This window comes from Dermacentor silvarum, chromosome 10, assembly GCF_013339745.2.
Source record: "Dermacentor silvarum isolate Dsil-2018 chromosome 10, BIME_Dsil_1.4, whole genome shotgun sequence".
Lineage (NCBI taxonomy): Eukaryota > Metazoa > Arthropoda > Arachnida > Ixodida > Ixodidae > Dermacentor > Dermacentor silvarum.
In genome coordinates, this window is record NC_051163.1 from 3,185,315 (window position 1) to 3,207,942 (window position 22,628).

The 22,628-nt window shown below is 50.4% G+C and overlaps 1 protein-coding gene across 5 annotated transcripts in view; it reads right to left on the minus strand.

Annotated features, from left to right (window-relative positions):
* LOC119466172 (transmembrane protein adipocyte-associated 1 homolog) overlaps window positions 1-22,628 on the minus strand; it is a 125,330-nt gene that overhangs the window by 43,749 nt on the left and 58,953 nt on the right. The gene's annotated exons all lie outside the window — the stretch shown is intronic.

Consider the following 22,628-nt stretch of genomic DNA (forward strand, 5'->3'; position numbering starts at 1 on the left):
AGAGACCCGGGCAATGTCAGTGGGATCTCACGTGACCCACCCGGTGGCGCTGATAGCGCTTGCAATTCCCGTGCCCCTCTCCCAGCTCTCCCTGGTGCGCATGCGCCCGACGCGACGTTCACTGCGCGTGCGGCGGTCATGGGACCCGAGGAGTCCCACAGTGTTCAATTGGTTAAAATGTTGGACACCAGTTTACTTAACTGGTTCACCAGTTGAGCACAGTTTAGCTTCAAGTGGATGACCAGTTGGCTCCAATTGGATAACCATGTGTGTTCAACTGGTAAACCGGTTGGCCACCAGCTAGCTTTAATTGGATGACCATATGTGTTAAACTGGTTAACCAGTTGGATACCATCTACTTCAGCTGGTTGACCAGTTGGGCACCAGTTAGCTTCAATGGGATGACCATATGTGTGCAACTGGTTGACCAGTTAGATACCAGTCCACTTCAGCTGGTTGAACAGTTAGCTTCAATGGATATACTAGCTGGTTTACCAATTGGATGGAATTGTGGCAATTGGTACTTTTCCAATTCGACCCATTGACATTTTTAGACTGTGCACGCTTTGTAAATGGGCATAAAAAAATGCTGGCTCTCCCATAATCGAGAGTAGATATAAGCATGAAATGGCTACCATATGGCGTCTTTTGCTGCCTGTGGTGCCACCCGCCTTCAACCGCTTTTCTTCTTTCACCAGTGCAGTGCGCTCAGCGTCTGTTGTTACTTTTTCCTCTTGTCGCGGACTGCTCACAACTCACGAACCGCTGGCGTTCAAAAGAGCACAGGCAACCTCTCTATCTGCCTTTTGAACGTCACTATTGGAAATGACAAATAAAACCTCAGCCTACTAGAAATTACAGCTTGAGTGATATTGTGAACAAACATGAGAAAGAAGTCGGAAGCAATAGTTTTTGTAACTTGTCTGGAAAGTATCTAGCGTATGTAATGCGGTCCTGTACAAAGGGTTGGGGGCCAGAGACCGCATTTTCTTAACTTTGACTGGTTGCCCGGATAATGTCGTTTTGTTCTTGCAACGATGTCTGGATGTTCTGGTTTGAGTGCCCGGATAACTGCTTTGGCTTTTCACTCAAGGTCACTTGAAGGTCGCCGACAACGAGAGCTAAAAGCATTTCATGCTTAACATATTGGAATAGTTTTATGCTACACCGGCCCCGAGGACAGAGACGCCTCCCAGCTTAATCCGCTGCAGCGCGTACCTCCCTAATATCTAGTTCACTCACAACACCCTCAGCTACCTTTTGTTGTTTCGAGCCTCAGCTAGGGAGAGCCGTACCACTCGGCCCACTCAACTGTATTCTAGTAAACTCAAAATAATACGGCCCTGTCCATTCCAAAAGCAGCGACAACAGGCGGGAGTGGCCGCGCACGTGCCGTGTTATAAGCGCGAAAATTTCAAGAAACTGCAGGAGGCGCCGTTGCGCGGTATTCAGAACGTGAAGTGCTTCACTCTTATTCAGGGAACGAATCTGCTCGCTGTTCACGGCCACTGCGGGACTGCACATTGCCAAAGGTGTTCTGGCGCAGCGTGGCGCAAATTCGGTCAATTGTCTTTGTTTGGCGAAATTTAGTGCAGGAATTTGCATTTGTATCAAAATGGCGCAATTGGCGCAGGAGTCCCACCCCTGTACGTATTATTTTTCCCCCATAGTCTATGCATTCTGCACATATATTGATGGCTATTATCGACTGGATGTTTACAGCCTAGTAAGGCATAAAGCTAATCATCAAATGCTGAATGATTTGCTTTGTTATGAACATTGTTAGTAAAATGCGGGACATTTTTTATGGGCGCTTACATATTACAAATTTTGAATACAAACCAGCAGTCCTTAGTGTTCAATTTGAGAATTTGCTATTCAAAACTGCTGAATATTCGCCTCTGTTTGAAAATGTAGGCCATGATGCCGGGCAATACCAGTTATTGGAGTCTTGAGGCTAAATACCAATGCGTGTGGAAACTGCTTCAGATGATTCTGCTCAGGAAAGTCACGGTTATTGCGCATATGCACCAGCCTACATGGCAACCTGTGATTTTTGCTTGTAGTCTGTCATTTAGTGTTTCTTGCAGTCTAGTCATGCAGCAGTTTTATCTTTTACGTCGCAACCAATGATGTTTTCCTTGCAGCGGGCACTTTTACATGTGTCTACGGCACACAAGTCCTTCAGCGACTATTTCTTTTCTGTTTCCACAACTTCCAATATTTTTTCAACAACGATTTATTTAGTGTTTTTGGAAAGCTTGTCATACCGCAGCCAATCATTTTTCGAAAGCTTGTTTGCAACCAGGATCTAAAGATGTTGAGAGGCTATTTGGGCTGTTTATTTTAATAACAATTAGTGATCTTGGGTTTAGAACTGATCCCGATTGTCCGTGATAGTTGGCAGTTCTTTTTTACCAATCAGTACAAGCGTTGTAACAAAGTAAATATTCCTGCTGTAAATAATATGGTTTGCGCCTGACTATTCATTATTCTTTACTTTATCAATATTCAATACTTCCCATTCGATTTGATATTCGATACTTACTATTCGTATTCGAAAAAGTAGGTATTTGCCCACCTCTACTCAATATTCAAAAGGCAGTTTTTCCCAATACAGTCAAACCCACTTATAATGATACCGGTTTTAACATATCGGTTATAACAAGGAGAAGCTGCTGCACCTTCAACTTTTGTACGTTTTCAATGGGAAATAGCCCGTTTACTACAATGCCCCCATGCTGCATTATCGGTCATAACGATGAACTCTGGCTTCTGGGTATCCGTGCCGAAAGGTTATGGGATGCGAAATCCTTGAAAAAAAAAAAAAAAAGGCAAACAGAAATTCGTGCCGCTGCACAATCGCCTGCAGCCCCAAAGGCCACGACGCGTTCATACAAAGAACCTGTTTTCCAGCCTTCTGCACATCACCTGCATCGCCCGCCTTGCTCTGTGTGCCCGCCTTGCCAGCCTCACCCGTCGCTCTTCCACCCCTCCAAACACGAATGGGCTGCCAAATTCGCCGACAGCGCTGGTCCCAGATTGCTCACTGGCCCCTCATTCTATGCAGTTCTACCACTGGATTAAGTCACTCGTGCTCGTCTTTGTTGGGTGCGTTGGAAGTCGTTCCTGGCCACGTGGTTTCTCAGCCTTGTTTGACTCACCGCCGAAACCGAATATGGCTGATCAGCCCGCTGATCATTGGAAATGCACGACGTTGCTGGTGAAAAGAAAACACACTGCTATAAAATCGGAAACAAAAAACTTCTAACCAATAAAGCAATCGTCACGAACATGCTTGCATTGGACAGCAACGGCAATAGTGATGACACGGTAGGGAAGGCTGCCTAAATGTTGTGCTCAAAGGAGGGCCTGCAGATGACTCAATCCCTCCGGGGCTTCGTTTTCACGAGGGACCTTCCGCTGCCCTACGTGGAGCACCTGGATGCCTTGGAGAAAGATGTCGGCAAGCTTCGCGTAAAGCAAGCAAGGCTGACGGACATGGGATTTCTCGATTTTCTGAGAAGTACGTGGTGAGATGCTGGTGGCAATCTTGCCCCAGCAATTCTTCTGGATTTCTCAAGCTGAGAGGCTGCCATGGCAACCTTCTTTCATTTTTTAAGAGGTCCCTTTTGGGGCCGCTGAGGCAATGCTTGCATGTCACTTGCCGCCCTTGGACCCTCTTTGCAGTTGTTATAGCAGTGCCATTCTTGAATGCCGACAGCCATGGCTTGTTACACGCGATCCAAGCATGCAGGAAACAGAGTTAAACAGTTAAACGAGTCAACAAAATCAGCAGCCGGATGGAGGAAGGTGGTGGGGAAGGGCACTGGCCTCCCTACCATTATAGTTTTCGCACAACAGCTCTGGCATCCCCCTATTTCGTTTTTTTTTTTTTTTTTTTTTTTTTTTTTACGCAACCCAGTTATAACAATTATCGGTTATAACAATGGAATTTTTGTGGCACTTGAATGTTGTTATGAGTTCGACTGTAGTCCTATTCAATTTGATCTGAAAATTGCACTATTTTAACACCCATATACATTTTTCATTCATTATTATGGGCTTCTAGACTTTCTGGCTAATGAGGCCATAACTGTCAATATGTGAGGGCAAGGATGTTTGATAACGTGTGGCAATATTTTTCTATCTGTGTAAAAACCTCTCCTTAACTTTTTTTCTTCCTTATCAAACTTGAAGTGCTCTTGAGTTTAGTGCACTGTGTGTTTAAGCATTACACTAATCGTTAAATTCTAAAGCGATGCCAGGGAGAGCAACTCATTAAAGTTTTGAGAGATACAATGTAGTATTTTTTCTGCGTTGAGGAGCATATTTAAATTTTGTAATAAAGACTTCGTTTCTCAGTTTGTCTTTCCAGTCAGAAGGCACCATAGCAACATAATTTCATACATTACACTCTTTCACAGCATGTTTGTTAGCTTATAGAATACATAGGTTGCAAATAGGATTACTACATTAGAAGTGCAAAAGAACGCTTAACAAAACCCGTTGCGGGGCTAGTTGGTGATGCACTATATTTTCTTTCTTTCATAAGAAAGAAAATATAGTGCAAAGGAAGCGAGTGGTAAGAAAAGAAGATCAACTAATAGGAAAGATGAGAAGCCTACAAAAAGCATGTTCCTACAGTAGGCAATAAAAAGATGAGTATGGGGGTAATTACATTAACCTACTACAGTAAAAACAGTCATTCAATAACGACCACGTGGCAAGGCTCCCAAGATCAGTTTCCATGAAAATTGTTCTGTGAGAAGTTTCACAGCAATCGGTGAGGTAAAAGACGTACAGTGATTGTCATGAATTTGTGTGTGGGTTAAAGATGACGAAGAGTGCGACAAAGAAGCAAAGTGGTCTTCGGGACAAGCAAAAGTGGAACTAGAAACAGAGGGGCGGCGCGAGATCGAAACGAGAAGGAAGAGGAAGAACGAGTCTGTGAGGTGGCAGGTCAGTCAGTGAAGTGGCCTTGGGCTAGTGTGGATGTGTCTCCAGCCGTGCTCAGGAGACAGCAGCAGGTGGCTCACAAAACCTGGCCCGGAGAGGAGACCCACCGGCAACGCACTTTCCTGCCGTCCCCATAGAGTGCTGCGACAGCGCATCGCACAGTACCCAGGCAGGTTCCCACTGCAGTGCCACGAAGGACCAGCCCAGGCTTAACCACGTCACCATTCAAAAGCCCCGTCCTGTGCAACGGTTGTCACCCATGCACCAAGCCCCTTCCTATGCTAGTTACCCAATTATCAGGCTCCATCCTATGCAACAGCAGCCACCTGACAACCTGACCAGTCTTGTGCCACGGCTGTTGCCCTGACACCACTACAAGTGAGATAAGACAAACGGCTAGGACATACTTTCCGAGTAGGACTGTATATATTGCTTAGTGCAAGTGTTCAAACGTGTGTGCGTTGTTTGTTCAAAGTTGTTTTGTATGTTTGTTTTTTCGATTATAAATGTTCATTTTACATGTGTTTCTTGTCCCTCCCTCTCTGTCTCTAGTTTGCTGGAATTCATGACAGTCATACATTAGATTATGTTATTCTTATAATGAAGGGATGAAGACAATGACATCCCGGGCTCAGCGATCAACATCACGAGCGGAAGGCACGAGATCAGTGTTCAAACACAACCATCTTGTTCTCCCTGCGTACTTTTCCGAGCTACCACCAGTTTGTTGGACTCGCCCAATAAACCTCTTTACATTCTGTATACTTCAATCTCGCATATCATTCCGACAGGAAGGTGTTCCTTATTGCTGCTACGACACAAGAGCTGGGCAGGGTTCTGTTATGCCTCAATTGCATGCTGACGCCACACAAACAGTGCACCAACTGACAGTACTCCATGTACTTCTACTGCCTGAAAGTTAACCAAGTAAAGTTGAGCCAGTAGTCAGTAATGAACAACATGTAGTACTTCAGCTGTACTTTGTTTCCTACTGCTGGCGTGTACATCTAAGAAATAAAGACAGCATTGAGTGCGACCATAGGCACCACAACCAAAAGAAATCAGATTTCGAATGTATGGCGTACATCATGTAGATCAACTGGAAACACTTGAGAGTAACATCGACCATTTAAAGAAAATCTAGTGGCGAGAACGTATATCCATCATGCAGTGGAAAAAAAATGCATACGGACTTCTTTGGCTCTCCATCGTGCAGCAGCGACCATAAGCCATACCACAAGCCATGAATGAAGCTGTGCACCGTACATTGCATTGCACCGAAGGACCTGAGCCTACTTTATTAACAATGTAGCATGATCGAAATACACAAGTGTGGTAAAGCATTATATCACAACACCTGCACGTATATATCTGAATTGTTTACATGCCAAAATGGCAAACGCCGTGAATTGCAACAGGGGTGGCCCGTATGTCCATTTCGAAGCTTGCGCCAATGTTGTGGTTGATGTCACTACGTCGTCACTTTCCAACATGCTGCTTGTGGGGATCGAGGTGCCTTCCCACGCCTCGTCCCCCAGCTCGCGCGTAGCGCTTAGCTCGATCTCCGGGAACCGCCGCCATAACGGCAACATGGCGGACATGGCGAGCGCGCCGGACCAACTTTCCCGCGCAAACCGTGCTTCTCCCCCCCCCCCGGGATTGGACTTGCCCCGCGAGAGAGCGGGCCATTCGTCAAGCCCATCCAACCTTCGCCGCTTATGTTAGGAGCGCCCGTTATCGTGACCTAAACGAGTTGGCCTCCGATCCGAAGCGTATTCAGGGCTCAGGGCGACATACTGGCAGCGAGAGCCTACTGCCCGCCGCCACCGCCGTCCACCTCTCTTGAACCTCGTTGCGCATGGGCTGGTGGTGACTCGTCACCTCGTTATCCCCTGAAATGCGAGGTCACGAGAGAGTACCGAGATGCACACGACCTTTCTGACCGTGCTCTCGACCCGTACTTGTACGCCCGGGCGCGCTGTTCTGCCCCGCACAGCCAACGAGGGTGCGAATCCTGTGCCCCTGCACATGAGGGGAAATCCGATCGCGGTGCCTCTCTGGCTAGCGAAGGAAAACCACCCAGCACCCGAGACGCACCCAGGCCCCCTCAATCGGGCCGAGGCGTTGTCTGTTACTGTTGCAATGAACACGGCCATATTGCCCGAACATGCACTGTGTGCCACCCGACGCAAGAGCCTCCTCGCCCATCGGGAAACGGTGTCGGCTGCCGGTGAGCTCATTATCGCCGGCGGCAACAGTAGGGGCGCATGGTGGTGAAACGCAACTTCTGGCTCCAATGGCGTGTCACGCTGGCACTGACTCGTCTGCCATGCCTGCGCCTTTCATCGCCCTTACGATCGCTGGTCCACAGTTTGTGGCGTTGCTGGATAGCCGGGCCTCGGTCTCGTTGTTTGGCGAAGAGGTTATGGCTCATTTGCACCGGCGTTCTGTCCGCATTAGAGCCATCGACACCGCTTTCCACCTCACGAGTGGCAAGGCTACCTCGTGCGGCTCGGTGCGGTTGGTTGTGCACTGGGAGAATCGCGTGCGCCGTCAGCGTTTTGTGCATCTCCCGGGTCTTTCCGTGCCCGTGATTCTTGGTCGCGACTTCCTCGCCCGCACGCCTGCAACCAACCCCCTGCAACCCTTCACTACACTCCCGCTGGCCATGGCGGCCTCTCAGATGCCGGATGCTGTGCGAGTGAAGGAGGAGAGGAGACCTAGCGTGGCCCCCTTGGCTCGTGTCCCTCACTCCACCGCCGAGATTGGCCCCGTGGCCGGCACGGCGGAAAACAGTCAGTGCGATCCGCTTTCTCACAAGCATTGCGCTGCTACGGCAGTCAACGTTCTGGCTACCACGGCAACCACCCCGTTAAGTCGCAGCTCGGACTGCTCGCCTTTGTCTGACAGCTTGTCAGTGCACGAGAAGGCACGCCTGTCGTCGCCGCTGACTTGTTTCAGCGCAATGTTCACTCAACGACCGGGTGGCACCTCCCTTGTGCGACATCGGATCGACACAGGCGACGCACCTGCCGTGGAAATGCAAACCTCGCCCCGTTAGTGTGGCCAAGAGGAAGGCAACTAACCAGGCATTGGATGAGCTTATTGAGACCGGTATTGTCCAGCGCCCGAACAGTCCCTGGGGTTCTCCGGTGGTAATGTTCCCTAAAAGAGACTGCTCTTTTCAGCTCTGTGTGGACTACCGCCGGCTGAAAGAGGTCACGAAAAAGGATGCTTATCCTATGCCTAACGTGGACTCAATCGTGGCTAATCTAGGCGATGCGTGCTAGTTCACCACCCTGGATGCTAGCTGCAGCTACCTGCAGGTTCAGATGGAGCCAGCTGATGCAGAGAAAACTGCGTTCACCTCTCACCGAGGCCTTTACCAGTTCACCTGTATGCCATTTGGCTGCTCTGGAGCTGCAGCTACGTTCATAGGTTGATTGACCGCATTCTCGGGGATGCTAAATGGCGCTATGCACTGGCGTACCTCGATGACATTGTCGTCTTCTCTCGAACGTTCGAGGAACACCTCCGCCACCTGGAGGACGTCCTCGAGAGGTTACGTGCCGCCGGGTTGACCCTAAACCCAAAGAAAGCCCAAATAGCTGTGACTCGCATTTTCCTATTGGGCTTACCATCGACAGGGGTCGTGTTCTACCGTGCGAAGAGAAGGTCCGAGCTATCCTCGAATACCCGACGCCGGTGAACATTACGGGCCTTAGGCGCTTTTTCGATATGGTGAACTACTACAGACAGTTCATCCCGAATTGTGCCATTCTTCAAGCACCCTTGACCGCACTGTTGAAAAAGTCGGCACGATGGAGCTGGGGGCCTGAGCAGGAGGGTGCCTTTCATGCACTATCCCGAGCTCTAGTGGCCACAGCCGAACTGAAGTTGCCCGACCTCAACAGGGAGTTCGTTGTCCAAGCTGACGCGAGCGACCTGGGCCTTGGGGCTGTTCTTATTCAGGAGCACGACAGCGTTCTTCGACCGATCGCCTTTGCAAGCCGGTCACTTAACGCCGCAGAACGCAACTACAGCGTGACTGAACGGGAATGTCTCGCTATAGTTTTTGCTCTCCGGAAGTTTGACTGCTACGTCGACGGAGTGCCATTTGTGGTGGAGACGGACCACATGGCGCTCACCTGGCTTTAACGCTTGCGCGAGCCTTCAGGCCGCCTCGCGCGCTGGGCGTTGACACTGCAGCGGTACAACTTTGTTGTGCGCTACCGGAAAGGGAGTTCAAATGTGGTGGCGGACGCCTTGTCGTGAGCCCCCGTTTCGGCGTCTGATCTTTTGGTCCGCAACTCGCATGAGCATTCGCACCAAGTAGAAGCCGGAGCCCCAGTCTCCAAAGGCTCAATAGGCGCGAACCTCACGCACTCAGCGGAGACCGAAGCCCGTGTCTCCAATGGCTCGAAAGGCGCGACCCCCGGCGGCGAAGTGATCCCCGGATTGCCAGCCCCGGGAGAGGACGTTTACCTGGTGGATCCCGCTACCTCATCAAGTATCATCTTCAGCAGGTAGGAGTTACTAAAGGCACAGCAGAACGATCCATTTTGTCGATGCATTGTTGATGGGCTCACAGAGCCGAGCTTCCAAGAGGAGCGGGACGGCAATGCTGTCGGGCGCACCCGGACAGCTGGCATTAGTGTTGACGCCGAGCGCAACGCGCTTGCATTGTTGCGGGCACGTGGGATCCGTATCTGCTTAAGCAGAACGACCCATTTTGTAAATAGAAATCGTTGACAGGCTCAAAGAGCAGATCCCAAGAGGAGCGGGGCGGCAAAGCCGCCAGACGTACCCGGACAACTGGTATTGCTGCGGGCACGTTGGATACGAATCTGCTGGACGCCGATAAAGTTCTCCTGCGCTATATCCCATCTAAAGAGGCTCCCCAGGAGTCTTTCAAGGTGGTGATACCCCGCAGTCTAAGGAAAGCCACCCTGAGCTATTTGCACGGGTGGCCAGACATGCCAGTGGCTTTAAGACTTTCCAAAAGTTGTGCCGCTCCGCTACCTGGCCAGGCATGAAGTGTGACGCTCTTCACTATGCCCGCTCGTGCCGCGTGTGCCCATGTGTGAAGCCTCACGCGGGCAGAACCCCCGGGCTCATGCAGCCAATCGACAGCCAGCTACACTGGCAAGTCGCGGCCTGTGACATTACGGGACCCTTTCCCAGAAGCCAGCGAGGCCACGTTTTTCTCCTGGCTGTCACAGATCACTTCACGAAATGGGTTGACCTTTTTCCCTTCGGCACGCGCAATCTGGGACTAGTTGACCGAGGTCTCTAACCGCTTCGGCTTTCCTGCGGAGCAGATAACGGACAATGCGTCCTACTTCACGGCCAAGGTGTTCGTGGATGCGTGTGCTGCCTTTGGCATTAAGCACCGCAAGACAACCGTGTATCACCCACAGGCTACCCGACAGAGCGGATTAACCGGAACCTCAAGCCCTTGCTCGTGGCCTTTGCCCAGCAACACAGAGATTGGGATGTCTGTCTTAACGAGATAGGCTTCTCCTTGTGGTCCACAGTGAACCGTTTGACTGGGTACCCATGCTCCCGCTTTCCTCAATTTCGGGAGAGAGCTGCAAAACCCCATGGACCGCGTTCTGCGGCCCGGCAGCAGGGCGTGCGCCACGAAAGCCGGCCTTTCCGGCTACGCGGCGGAACTGCGCTCACGGATGAACCCTTGACCTGGCCCATTCCAATGTGGCAAAAACGTGAGCTGGACAAAAGGCCCAATACGACCGGTCACATTGGACGCGCACTATGGTGTCGGCGATCTCGTCCTCAGACGCAACCATGTCTTGAGTGACGCCGCCAAAGGCATCTCTGCCTCCCTGTCGGCCAAATGGTTGGGCCCGTACCGAGTGGAGACCAAAATGTCCTCTCTGGTATACAAGCTGGTTGACTCCCAAGGGAGACCAGTCGGCTTCTCGGACCTCAAACCTTTCGTTGCCCGTAGCAACGACTGGGGAGAGGGGGAGGCGGTCAACGAACCGCAGGTAAACAGTGATACGGCTGGCCCCAGGCCACGCCACCGGTACAACCTGTGGAAACGCACCCTAGGCAGGTTTTCTCCCACCAGCTGGTAGCCGGACTTTATTCCCAGGGAACCACGCCGGTAAACGGAGAGACACAGCTACAGTGCGAGGGCACACGTTGAAGCAGCGACAGGCCCTTTTGGCCTAATATACCCTCTCATGCTCACCCGCCTTCTGACGGGCCTAGTCAGCTTTCTCCCACTAGCAGGTAGCTGGACTTCATTCCCTACCATGCCAGTGAATGGAGAAATGTAGCTACGGTGCGAGGGCGCACATCGAAGCGGTGACAGGCCCATGTGGCCTAGTATACCCTCTTATATGTTGCCCAAGCCTCAGCCTGGCCAACGTCCCTTTTTGGGCAGTCAGCCAGGCGGGCAACTTTCTTGGCACGCTGCCTATGCCGGGGGGCTTTTCGGTCCTTTCACTGGTGTCGTCAAGTCTTCTCCCTGCGCCAGTCTCCACTGTGCCTCCAGTCTTGCTGATTACGAAGCCAGCTGTCCCTGGTTCTACCATGCCAGCCTGTTGCTGACCTCCAAGGCCTGCTGCTTCTGGTCCTTCCGCCATGACTGACTCCTGCCTTTGGAGGCCACAAACTCATGCCAGCCTTGCCTCCTGCTGCCTGGGCTGCCACTAATTGTGGCGGGTCCGCCCAATCAGGTGCTGACCCTTGGCCGAGGAGAGTCACTCCGGCTTTTGCTGCTGACCTGGCTGCCGGTCATCCCGGCCTGCTGTTCCTGCTAGCGCGCATTCAGGAGGGCCCTGTGACCACCATGGTGGCTGCTGCGCCAAAAGGGCAGCCACGCCGCGCGCGTTCATGGCAGCTCCTGGCCGGCGGACCTCAAGTGTTGCTGGCTGTCCCATGGTGCTGCCCCGCACCGTCCGTCCTGGGCTGCCGACTCTTCCTCCTAGCAGTGGGTCCTTCCAGTGTGCAGAACTTTGGTGGCCAAGGCAAACCCCTGGCTTTGTGTTAAGCGAAGCGACGTCTTTGCCTTTTCGGACTGCTGGGGCCTCTTCTCCCTGCCCTGGTCCTGAGGAAGACGCCAACAGCCTCTTGGACTTTGCCCTGTTGGCTTAGCCCTCTTTGGCTGAGTCAACCTTGCCACTTGGCCTCGGTCAGCCACTTTGGAGACTGGCCTCGGTCTTAGGAGGGGGGAATGTGGGAATCGAGGTGCCTTCCCGTGTCTAGTCCCCCAGCTTGCACGTCAAAACGTCAAAATGGTAGACACGGCTAGCGCGCCGGACCTACTTTCCCGCGCAAACCGTGCTTCTCCCCCCCCCCCCCCCCCCCGGGATTGGACTTGCCTCGCGAGAATACGTCACCGGGACGCGCCCTGATTGGCTTCCCGCACGGCGGCCCCCGGGCACCCTCTTCACCCGAGCACGTCCGCTGAGCGCTTCCTCGCCGTGGCAGATGCTCACAGGCCCGCAACGAGGTGGTGGTTACATGATACTTTTGTTCTCGCGACTCCTCATTCTTGCGCTTGGCGGACCGCTACCCGGTTAGCCCTAGCGCAGCGGGCGCGCGTACTGATCGGTCTTGCGATGAGCCTTGGCCCATAAGCACCGTGACTGCTGCACTGTGCTGTATCTTGGGTAAATAAACCCGTGTTTGTTGGCAATCTGACTCTGGAGCCTTCTCTGCAACGTGCCGGAGAGCCGACGAACCCTGCCATAGCGCCTTTGTGCTTTGCGAAGTGGAGGAGCGTCGTGCCCTTTCCTGACCGTCGCTCGTAGGGTAAGCCCTGTGCAAACCCGTCTCCACATGCTCTACAAAAGGATGAAATGGTTCACCACATCTAATATATTGCAGTGACTACACCCTCCAAGATATCGTCATCTCTGTTAAGCCCGGGAAACATGGAGCGAACTTTCACGGCGAAATTCCCCGGCAGGAATAGATGCGGCGGCACGACCCCGATGGTTCAATGGCATCGCATACATGCAGCGAAAAAGAAGCGGATGCCGCTGCGCGCTCATAGCGTATCTGTCAGTGTTGCCAGATTCCATGAATGCATTTCTGGAAAACAAAATAAATAGTAAATAAGCTTTTTATTGTATTATTTGTTGTTATTGGCCAAGAAACTTGGAAAAACGTTTCAAAGATGCGCTTACAAACGATTTTCACAAATTTCACTGAGCTGTAAAGATTTCAGCGGGCTGGCTTTGCGTCGTCTGGCTACGTTGAGCGGTGGCACCGCAGCAGACATTGGCGAAGGTATTGTGGTTCTCCAACAGCGACGAGTTCACATTTTTGTGTAAAAACACATTGTGGTGATACATGTTTACCTCAGTTTCAGTTCCTGCTTTAAAGCCTCCTCCAATAACAAGCGTTTGGTACTGCAGCCGGAGAGGTTAGGATTACCAAAATTTGGTGTGAAATGGGCCTGTCAGGGTGCTCTCGTTCTCGATCCCCTAGGCATTCTGTGTGCCGTCTGAGCTCACACAGATGCAAACAACCAGAACAGCCATGGTCTGCTTCTTACTATAATCTGCCGTCCTGCCGTCCCTCTTTTCCCTCAAGGCACTCGAGCAGAAGGGATGTTCAGCGGCTCCCAACGAGCTGCCGGAAGTCGGACGGAGATCTATCGTCGCAACGTCTGGTGAGTGCGCGAGGTTCTCTTGCCACTTCCGGCGGCGATTTTGGCCAGGCGTCGTTTTTCCTATTGGACTGGGTCGCCGGCGGGAGCCAAAATTTTCGATGCAAGCGGCCACTGCCGGCCGAATTTTGTCGCTTCGATGCCAATTTTCCGCTCCATGTATCCCGGCCTTTAGATGACGACGACGACGAAAACAATATGCAGTCACCGACGAGATTGCGCAGTAAATGAAGTTCTTTCAATAATACTTCCTCATTAACAGCTTCTTCAGCAATCCTCTGCTGTGGATATGCATGGTTTGATGATCAAGCAAGCAAATATAATGCAGTTAATTGGAGCACATGCGCAAATAGCAGAGGAAAGAATCAGACGGCATGGCAGAGGGTGCGCCAGCGTGCGTCACAGGTATGCATGCTCACATGATTTGTTGTTTACAAGGCATGTCACACATTTCTGGGCACGAAGTTCTCTTCGAAATCGAAACCGCAACTGGTTGTAACATACGAGCACACAACTAAACAATCGTCGCGCGCTGGAGCAAATGAATTCCTTTATAATGATTACCAAGTTGTTGGCTACTTATTAAGGGGAAAAAAAGAGCCTCAAAACTTTTGCGTCAGTGCTCCTTTAACATGTTGCACCCGTGATCCCTCATTTTTTTCTTCTGCGATGTGACTTCACCAGAGGCAATGCACAAGAAAAACACATTGCTCAGTCTACCAGAACTGCTTCTACATATCCACTAGCACATTAGAATGAGCTCAGGGACCTGGAGTTGCACTTTCTGCTTTGCAGTTTGTTGCTTAAGATGCCGCAGATGTCGTCTTGCCGTGTCCAAAGGCTAAGAAAATGCACATTTTATTGCTCCCAGAAACAAATTCACGTATACAGCTAAATATTGAAAGTGGCCACCCGATCACTTCCGAACATTAGCTTTAAATCAGAAGGCTTCCTACAATGATGTTTTGATATTTATATAAGTATAGGCTTAGCCCCTGTCGACCATCTTGAATGTGCTGCATGCTGTTTACCGTTGTTTACATGAGACGAAAAAACGGTGAAGGCCACAATTAAGTGCTAACAACTTCAAATGTTCACTGCCTCTTGCATCGCATCACATCACAAGGCATCACCTCACAAGGCGAAAACACAAGGTCAGAAGTAACAACGCCAGAAGTAATAAGAACAGGCAGTTGGCTTAGTAAGATGAAAGTCCTAAGAGAGATCAAGTGTCCACGTTGCAATCGTCCTGTTCTCACTGTGGGAAGCACACACGTCCATTTCCCTCCGCGTACTCACGTTGCGGACACGTCAAAGCTGGCATAGACACGGGAGAGGCGCACTATGCCCTCACCTAGTTCTCCCTCACTCTCACGATGCTCTAACCTAGGCGAGTATGTAACCTAGGCGGGGCAAAGTACTTTACAACACTAGATGCTAGTCCTGGATACTTTCAGGTCGAAATAGATGAGCGTGACAAAGAGAAAATGGCTTTAACTTGTCACCGGGGCTCACTCAATTTAAGAGAACGTCTTTTGGCTTGGTTGGAGCTCCCACTACTTATCAGAGATTGATGGTTCCAGAAGAGGCGAACTGGTAACATGCTCTAGCATATCTAGACAACTTAATGGTTTATTCGAAAACATTCGAGGAGCATTTGAGAGACGTCCTAGACAGGCTGGGGTCCACGAGTATCACGCTGAGCCCTAAAAAAGCTCAGATAGCTGAGACCAGAATAACTCTGTTGGGATTCAGGCTGGACAGCGGCCACATTCTACTGAATGAGGATAAGCTCAAGGCTATACCGAGGGACCAGTCACCAAAAAATATCGGTGAATTGAGACACTTTCTGAGATTGCTGAACTTTTATTGCTACAGTATAGACCACTTATAACGTATCGCTTATTGTGCAGTTGCAGGACACGAAATACGGGTTACAGTGCGGCTGCCTGGAAGTTCGGCAGTCAACCTAGACGGCAAACGCCCCTCAAGCCACAAATACTGTATTTACTCGAATCTAATGCGCACTTTTTTTCCGATAAAACAGGTCCAAAAATTGCGTGCACGTTAGAATCGAGTACGACCCTAAATCTGCGTTACCATATTGACCCTTTTCGCAGAGCAGTTTGCTCTAGAGGAAAGAGATGGCGCTTTCGGCGGCGCGCCATACATTGCCTCAGCGAATGCGCATGAATACGAAACCACTCCTGCTTCTGCCTTGCTACTGTGCGATCAGCTGTTGGAAATGCAAGTGGGTGTTCGCTAATGCACTGCGCCCAATTCATGCTGCAAAATGTGTAACGATAAAGGGAAGGCGTGTGTGGTAGTTAGCTGCAAAAATAGTGATTTGCAGATTAAGCAGTGGAATCAACCTATGTCGCCGCTGCTACATAAGGTCTGCCTGTGTTGCCGGCCCTTTGCGATGCACGGCTTTCCTCGAGGATAAAAAAAGATCATTCATCCGCAAGCGCTGTATACCTACCTCCAAAGAAAGGACTTCAACTCCGCAACGTCGACACTTAAGAGTGAGTACCGCTCGTTACAAAAGGAAGTAACGTCACTTATTCACTTATTGGCATAGTAAGTTTCTCGCACGTTATTTACGGGCCGCATCACGGGTGTTCGGAGAATCCGAAACTTGCGCTCGGGACTGGCGCAAACAGAAGGAGAGGATTCTCGCCAGCAAAGCAACGCGGAATGGTTTCAGTGGACCGAAGCAGGACGTAATCTGCGATGATCCACTTCAGCGATATGATCGCCTTGGCCCTATCTTCAAAGCAATCTGCGACGGAGAAAGTCCGCCGTACTCCGTGTTTTCGCCGCTTATAAGTCGCGTTGAAGCGAGAGGCATGATAGCACGAAGGTCAATTCACACACCTCGCTTCGTCACTCGAGCGTTTTGAAAGTTCTTTTCCACGGTCAACGAGCGAGATGTGTTCATGTTTGCTTGTGTGCACGTGACACCGTACTTGTTAATTTATTTAGCAAGTGAATACGGAACCTAGAGCACGGTGACAGCGACGGCAGAAATGCACCTGGAGTGTCCATTATCGCAATAAAATTGTTGTTTTGGTTATAGTGCGGTACCGCTTATAGTGCGGATATTTACGACTCCAGCGACTTCATTATAAGATCTACACTGTAATTCACTCCAGACTGCACAGCAGTGCAAGCGCCTTTGATTCTGGGATTGGAGAACTTTTATCGCTAATTCATTCCAGACTGCACAGCAGTGCAAGCGCCTTTGACGAAGCTCTTGAGGAAAGACGAGCATAGGACTTGCGAGTCAAGAGCATGAGGCAGCACTGCATGGCCTCACAAAGGTGCTCGCTGAAACGGCGGAGTTGCAGCTACCCAACTTGAATAAGGAGTTTGTGATTCAAACAGACGCAAACGAGTTGGGTTTAAGTGCAATTTTGCTTCAGGAGCACAGAGGCATACTCCGATCGGTTGCATTCCCAAGCCGTTCGTTGACGCCGGCAGAAAGGCACTACTCGGTGACAGAGAAGGAGTGTCCTGTGTGACTCTGCAAAAGTTCGACTATTACACCAATGGTGAGCCCGCAGCTCGCTAGAACTTTGTGGGGTCTCACATGTGCTCTTGGGACAAAGGAACGACACATACATAGTAGTGCAAACAATCAAAAGGGCATTTATTGCACCTTTCATACACTAATACATACTAGCCGAATTACAACCAATAGAACATTCACACGGGCGCGCGACAAATCAAGGAAGTCCGACTCACCGCGACCCGATAGCGAGCGAATACGTTCGCCCCATGCTATGACACCATCGCCTAGTCGTTCACGTGTACGGTCACGCGAACGGTGGCGCGCTCGAACGATCCGTGTTCGTCCATACCGGTGTCCCGCTCTAAGCCTCGCGCGACGGTCGCGCGAAGCGGGCCGGCGCACGCGCGAAGCGTTCGTGCGTGTTGGTCGCCGATCCCCAGCCAAAGAGAGAGCGCCTCCGACCTTTTTCCCCCAAGTGACCCCGCCGTTCGGTGGCGCCAGCATCGCGACACTACGCAGCATCGCGACATTAGCGCCATCTCTCGCAACGCGCCGCAACCACCGCCGGGCTTAGCCACGCAGAGAAGCCGGACTACAGGAGACATGCGGAGGAAAACAACATCATGGGACGCGTGAGAATCGCGCATCCCCACAACTTGCATAGCAGGCAGAAGTGGTCTGACTGCTAGTTGCGCAGCCCGACGACTGTGAGGAACATTCTTAAGTCCGGGTGGTGTTGCATACCGCGTGAGTACACAGCCGCGCCGTGCTGGCACCTTGGTCGCCAGCCTTGAGAGACACTTAGGCAAACGGGCACCCAAACCCCACGGGCATAGCTAGGTGCCAGTTTCAACGTACGGGGGGCTCCTTGAGGGGAGAAGGATGTGAGGATGATAATGATGTGTGGTGTTTTATGGCGCAAGGGCCAGGTATGGCCAAAGAGCGCCATGACAAGTGATAATGTTATCAATGAGCTATTATGACGTGGGCAAGAGGGCCTAAAAACTGCCATTGCAAATGGCGTAAAACAATGTAGTCTCCGGGTTCTCTCGAGCCTCCTTTGTCATAAGGCTTAGGCTTGACGGCCAACTCCCTTGTGCTTGCCTTGTACTACCGGGGTTCGGCGGTACCAGGACAGGCAGAAACACGACAACACACCATAGCGTAACAAGTATAAAAAGGGTTTATTGCTCCAGGGGAATTCGCGTAGAAGCAGACTATAGAGTCGACCTCGACGTTTGTCAGGGTCGATAGTGGTCGAACGAGGTAGGGCACGACAAAGGAGGGGAACGAGATGGTTACCTGAGCTCAGTCCTTCGTCGTGGCTAGCAGTTGTCTCTTTTCTCCGGCATCCGCCGGTCGCGCCGATCGCGACCGCCCCGCCTCGTTCTTGGCTCGGTCCATTGAGCGTGGGGCTCCGCGTACACGTCACCGCTGCGTTTGCAACTGGTTTCCAAGAGGGTCACGCTACCGCACGAAAAGCCGTTTCACTCCCCAAACGGGATGAGAGAAAAAGGCCTCTGCTCTCCTCACTTCCGTGGCGTGCGTAAGGACGCGAGAAAACATGAACCTTCATAATTCCCACAACATATAAGTAGTAAAATAACGACATTGACCGGTTAGTGATATGGGCGATGGCAATTGGGCTTCGTTAAAAACGCATGATGTAACAAATCTAACAATATAACACTATAACAAAAGTGACACTAGTGCATGAAGAGAGCCCTTGAACACAAGGGCTATTAATCACATGCTAAAGATTACCTGGCCAAATAATTTTCAGGGAGTCTGTTTCGCTTAAGAATTCTAAGGCTGTTTTCAGGTTAAAAAGCAGTTAATTCTTAAGAAAATATGCCGAGTGAATGGGTATGTTTGCGATATGCAGAAGGGAAATACCTTTTCCTCTTTGCTTCTATTGCAGGGCATTGAATAAGAACATGGACAACTGTCAGAATATCGCCGCACTTACTACAAGTGGGAGGATCACTCCCAGTCAAAAGGTAAAAGTGGGTACTGTAAGTGTGTCCTATTCTTAATCGACAAAGTACTTCCTTACATCATGCCGTTTTCCCAGATATCCTAGTTCCCTAGTTTTGGTTTTATCACGTGTAGCTTATTTAATACTTGGGTATCCCATTCTCCTTGCCAATGCTTCCTCAGCTTACGGCGTAGAAAAGACTTAGGTCTGTGGCAGGGATGGGGATATTTTCATCGGTGTCGATAAAGGTTATTGGCGTAGCATTTTCGTCAGCAGCTTCATTGCCTTTTATACCTTCGTGGCCAGGTACCCAGCATAAGATAATCACTTGGTTGCACTTATATGCAGAGCACAACAAGCTATACAGTTCATTAAAAACAGAGTTCTTATGTTTTCATAGACTTTAGACTAATTAGGGCTCTGACTACACTTAACCGTTTGAAGGTCGAATTATTTCGAAAAAAACTTTCCCAGATGGTCAAATTACTTTATTGTGGATATTGAATGTACAAAATGTATAAAGTCAGGAATAAATAGTGAAAAAAAATTAGAAACAGTATTTTGATGTCGGCATCACTCAGAACTCCAAATGTTCAATAATATTTCAGAGTGTGGTATTCCTTGAAACACGGTTCTACGCAGAGTGCCTTATCGTGCCAATCAAGGTAGCGCCAATCAAATAGCAGCGCCAATCAAGGTAGAAATCAGCTTCCGCCGCATCTGCAAGAGAGTGCCGACAAAGAGAAAACTCACGTTTCGCACGCCTCGGTTGCGATCATTCAGCGGAACCGAAACCGCGTAAGCGCGTTGCCGCAGAGAGCGGGAATACCTCGTGATCGGCGCTGATAAACAAGCTAAGACAGCGCCAATCAAGATAGAAATCAACTTCCGCCGCCCCTGCAAGAGAGTGCCGACAGAGAGAACACTCACGTTTGGCGCGCCTCCGTTGCGATCACGCGGCGCAACCGAAACCGCATAAGCGCGTTGACGCAGAGAGCGAGGATACCTCGTGAGCGGCGCTGATAAACAAGCTAAGACAGCGCCAATCAAGATAGAAATCAACTTCAGCGCCTCTGCAAGACAGTGCCGACAGAGAGAAAACTCACGTATCGCGCGCCTCCGTTGCGATCACGCGGCGGAACCGAAAGCGCGTTGCCGCAGAAAGCGAGAATACCTCGTGAGCGACGGTGATAAACAAGCTAAGAGCAACGCCAATAAAGGTAGAAATCAACTTCTTTCGCCGCTCACGCGGCGAAACCGAAACCGCGAAAGGGGTGTTGCTGCAGTCTGCGCGACGCACGTGCTGAAACTAGAAATCAGTTCTGTTTATCTCCGCAAGAAGGTAGCACAAATGTCAAACGCTTCTTGTAAGTCCTAAAAGGTGGCAACACCTCCCGGTAAGCCCCCCCCCCCCCCCCCCATGCATCGTCATTATGGCGCGAAATTTCAAACAGCGGATCGAAACCGTACCCGTACGGCAAATACCTTGCGGGACAGAAAACCGCCGCCGTACAGATACAGCAAAAACCTTCAAAGGGTTAATGAATCAGTGAACACAACTGCTCTAGCGAGATTTTTGAGCCTTGTGTGTTTAACAGCCAAGAGTACAGCATATGCTTCCACTCTAAAGATAGATGTGTGTGGATTTAGTGCCCCAGATGTAGAAAACGAGTCTCCGAGAGCTGCGTAAAAAACACCAGCAGAGGACTTCGAAGCATCTCTATAGTATTCTGCCCAGGAGTACTTCTCCTGGAGTTCAAGAAAATGTGAGTGTATGTGTGCTTCAGGTGCTCGTTTTGATATTTCAACGAAAGATATGTCACACTGGATAGTCTGCCACTCCCAAAGCAGCGGCAGCCAAGTAGGAGCCATTAGGACATTCTCTTGAAGAGGGACATCTGTTTCTTCGGACAGTGCTTCCAACCGGAGAGACAGAGGAGGCCTAGTGGCCGGGTGGTTACGGAACAGCCTAGCCGTGGACAAGTCGCAAATAACTGAATGGCATGAATGATGCACATCAGATTTCACCTTCAGGGCACAGGAGAAACTTAAATAAGTCCTTTGGAGATGTAGAGACCATTCCTTGGATTCAACGTACAGGCTTTCCACACGACTAGTCCTGAACGCACCTGTAGCAAGACGGACACCCAAGTGGTGAAAGGAATCCAGCACCTTCAGAGCACTAGGCGTATCAGAGTTATAGACAATGGCTCCGTAGTCAAGTCGTGACCATATGAGACTTTTGTACAAGTTCAAGAGGCACCTTCTGTCGCTTCCCCAAGATATGCGGGACAAGAGCTTGAGCAAATTCATTGTCTTCAGGCCCTTCGCTTTCAGATATTTCCAAGTGTGGGACAAAAGTTAATTTAGCGTCTAAAATGAGGCCTTAAAATTTATGTTCATGGCTCACGGATAGCCATTCTCCATTGAGATCAATAACGGGATCCGGTATTACACCTCTCTTCTTCGAGAAGAGGATGCACATACTTTTTTGGGGTTTAGTTTAAAACCGTTTTCGTCCGCTCACAGACAATTTATTCAAACCAAGCTGTACTTGTCGCTCGTAGATACTAAGATTACACGACTTGTAACCTATTTGGATGTCATCCACATATACAGAATAAAACATTGTACGTGGTATGATAGTATAGAGCGAGTTCATTTTTACAACAAATAGAGTACACCTTTGCACTCCACCCTGTGGCAAACTAGTCTCGTGAGTAAATGGACGAGACAGGACGTTACCAATCTGAACAATCCGATGTGAGGAGCACACATGTCTTTTTCCTCCCACGTACTTACGTCGTCATGTTCGTATGTTGCGGATTCATCGAGAGCCGGCGTAGACACTGGAGAGGCACACTACGCACCTTTTCCGGTTCTCACTCGCTCTCGCGACGTGCTCTCGCATCCTTACTCCCTCGACTCGCGAGAAAGGTATCCGACGTGTGAGGCGGACATACCCCTCTCAAAAGTAAAAAGGTATAAAAGAGCGCCTCCGGGGGAGACCCTCTCTCTCTGGCCTGAACCTGCTGGATAGGGACACCTGCTGCAACCCATGAGTGACCTCGTTTGCCTGACTATCACACGCAACGAGACAAGCCTATTTATTACCTATTACAGAGTAGACTTCCCTCTGCAAGTTTTGCCTTATAGCTTGCAGCAATAAATATTGTTAGAGTTGACACCGCTGGTTGCCTTATTCGTCCAAACCCAACGTAGCTGCGATTACAAGCGCTATGGGTTGGGAAGTACGACAGAACGGCTGTGTGTGGCTAGATCCGGAGCTTGCCTTCAGCCCTAGCCTCACCCCCACACTACAAAGATGGCGGCGAGTGCTCACTGGCTCTTTTTGTCGTCTGTTGGCCACATAACTTCCAGAGAGCTGCCAAACCAAAATTGTCCTAACAGGATCTGGCAACCCATGGGTAGCCAGAACCGTCCAGCTAAAGAAAAACGAACATGGGGCGGAAATGCAAGGTGTGGTGGCCAGAGCAACCCGAGAAAAACTAACAACCAGCTGCACACTC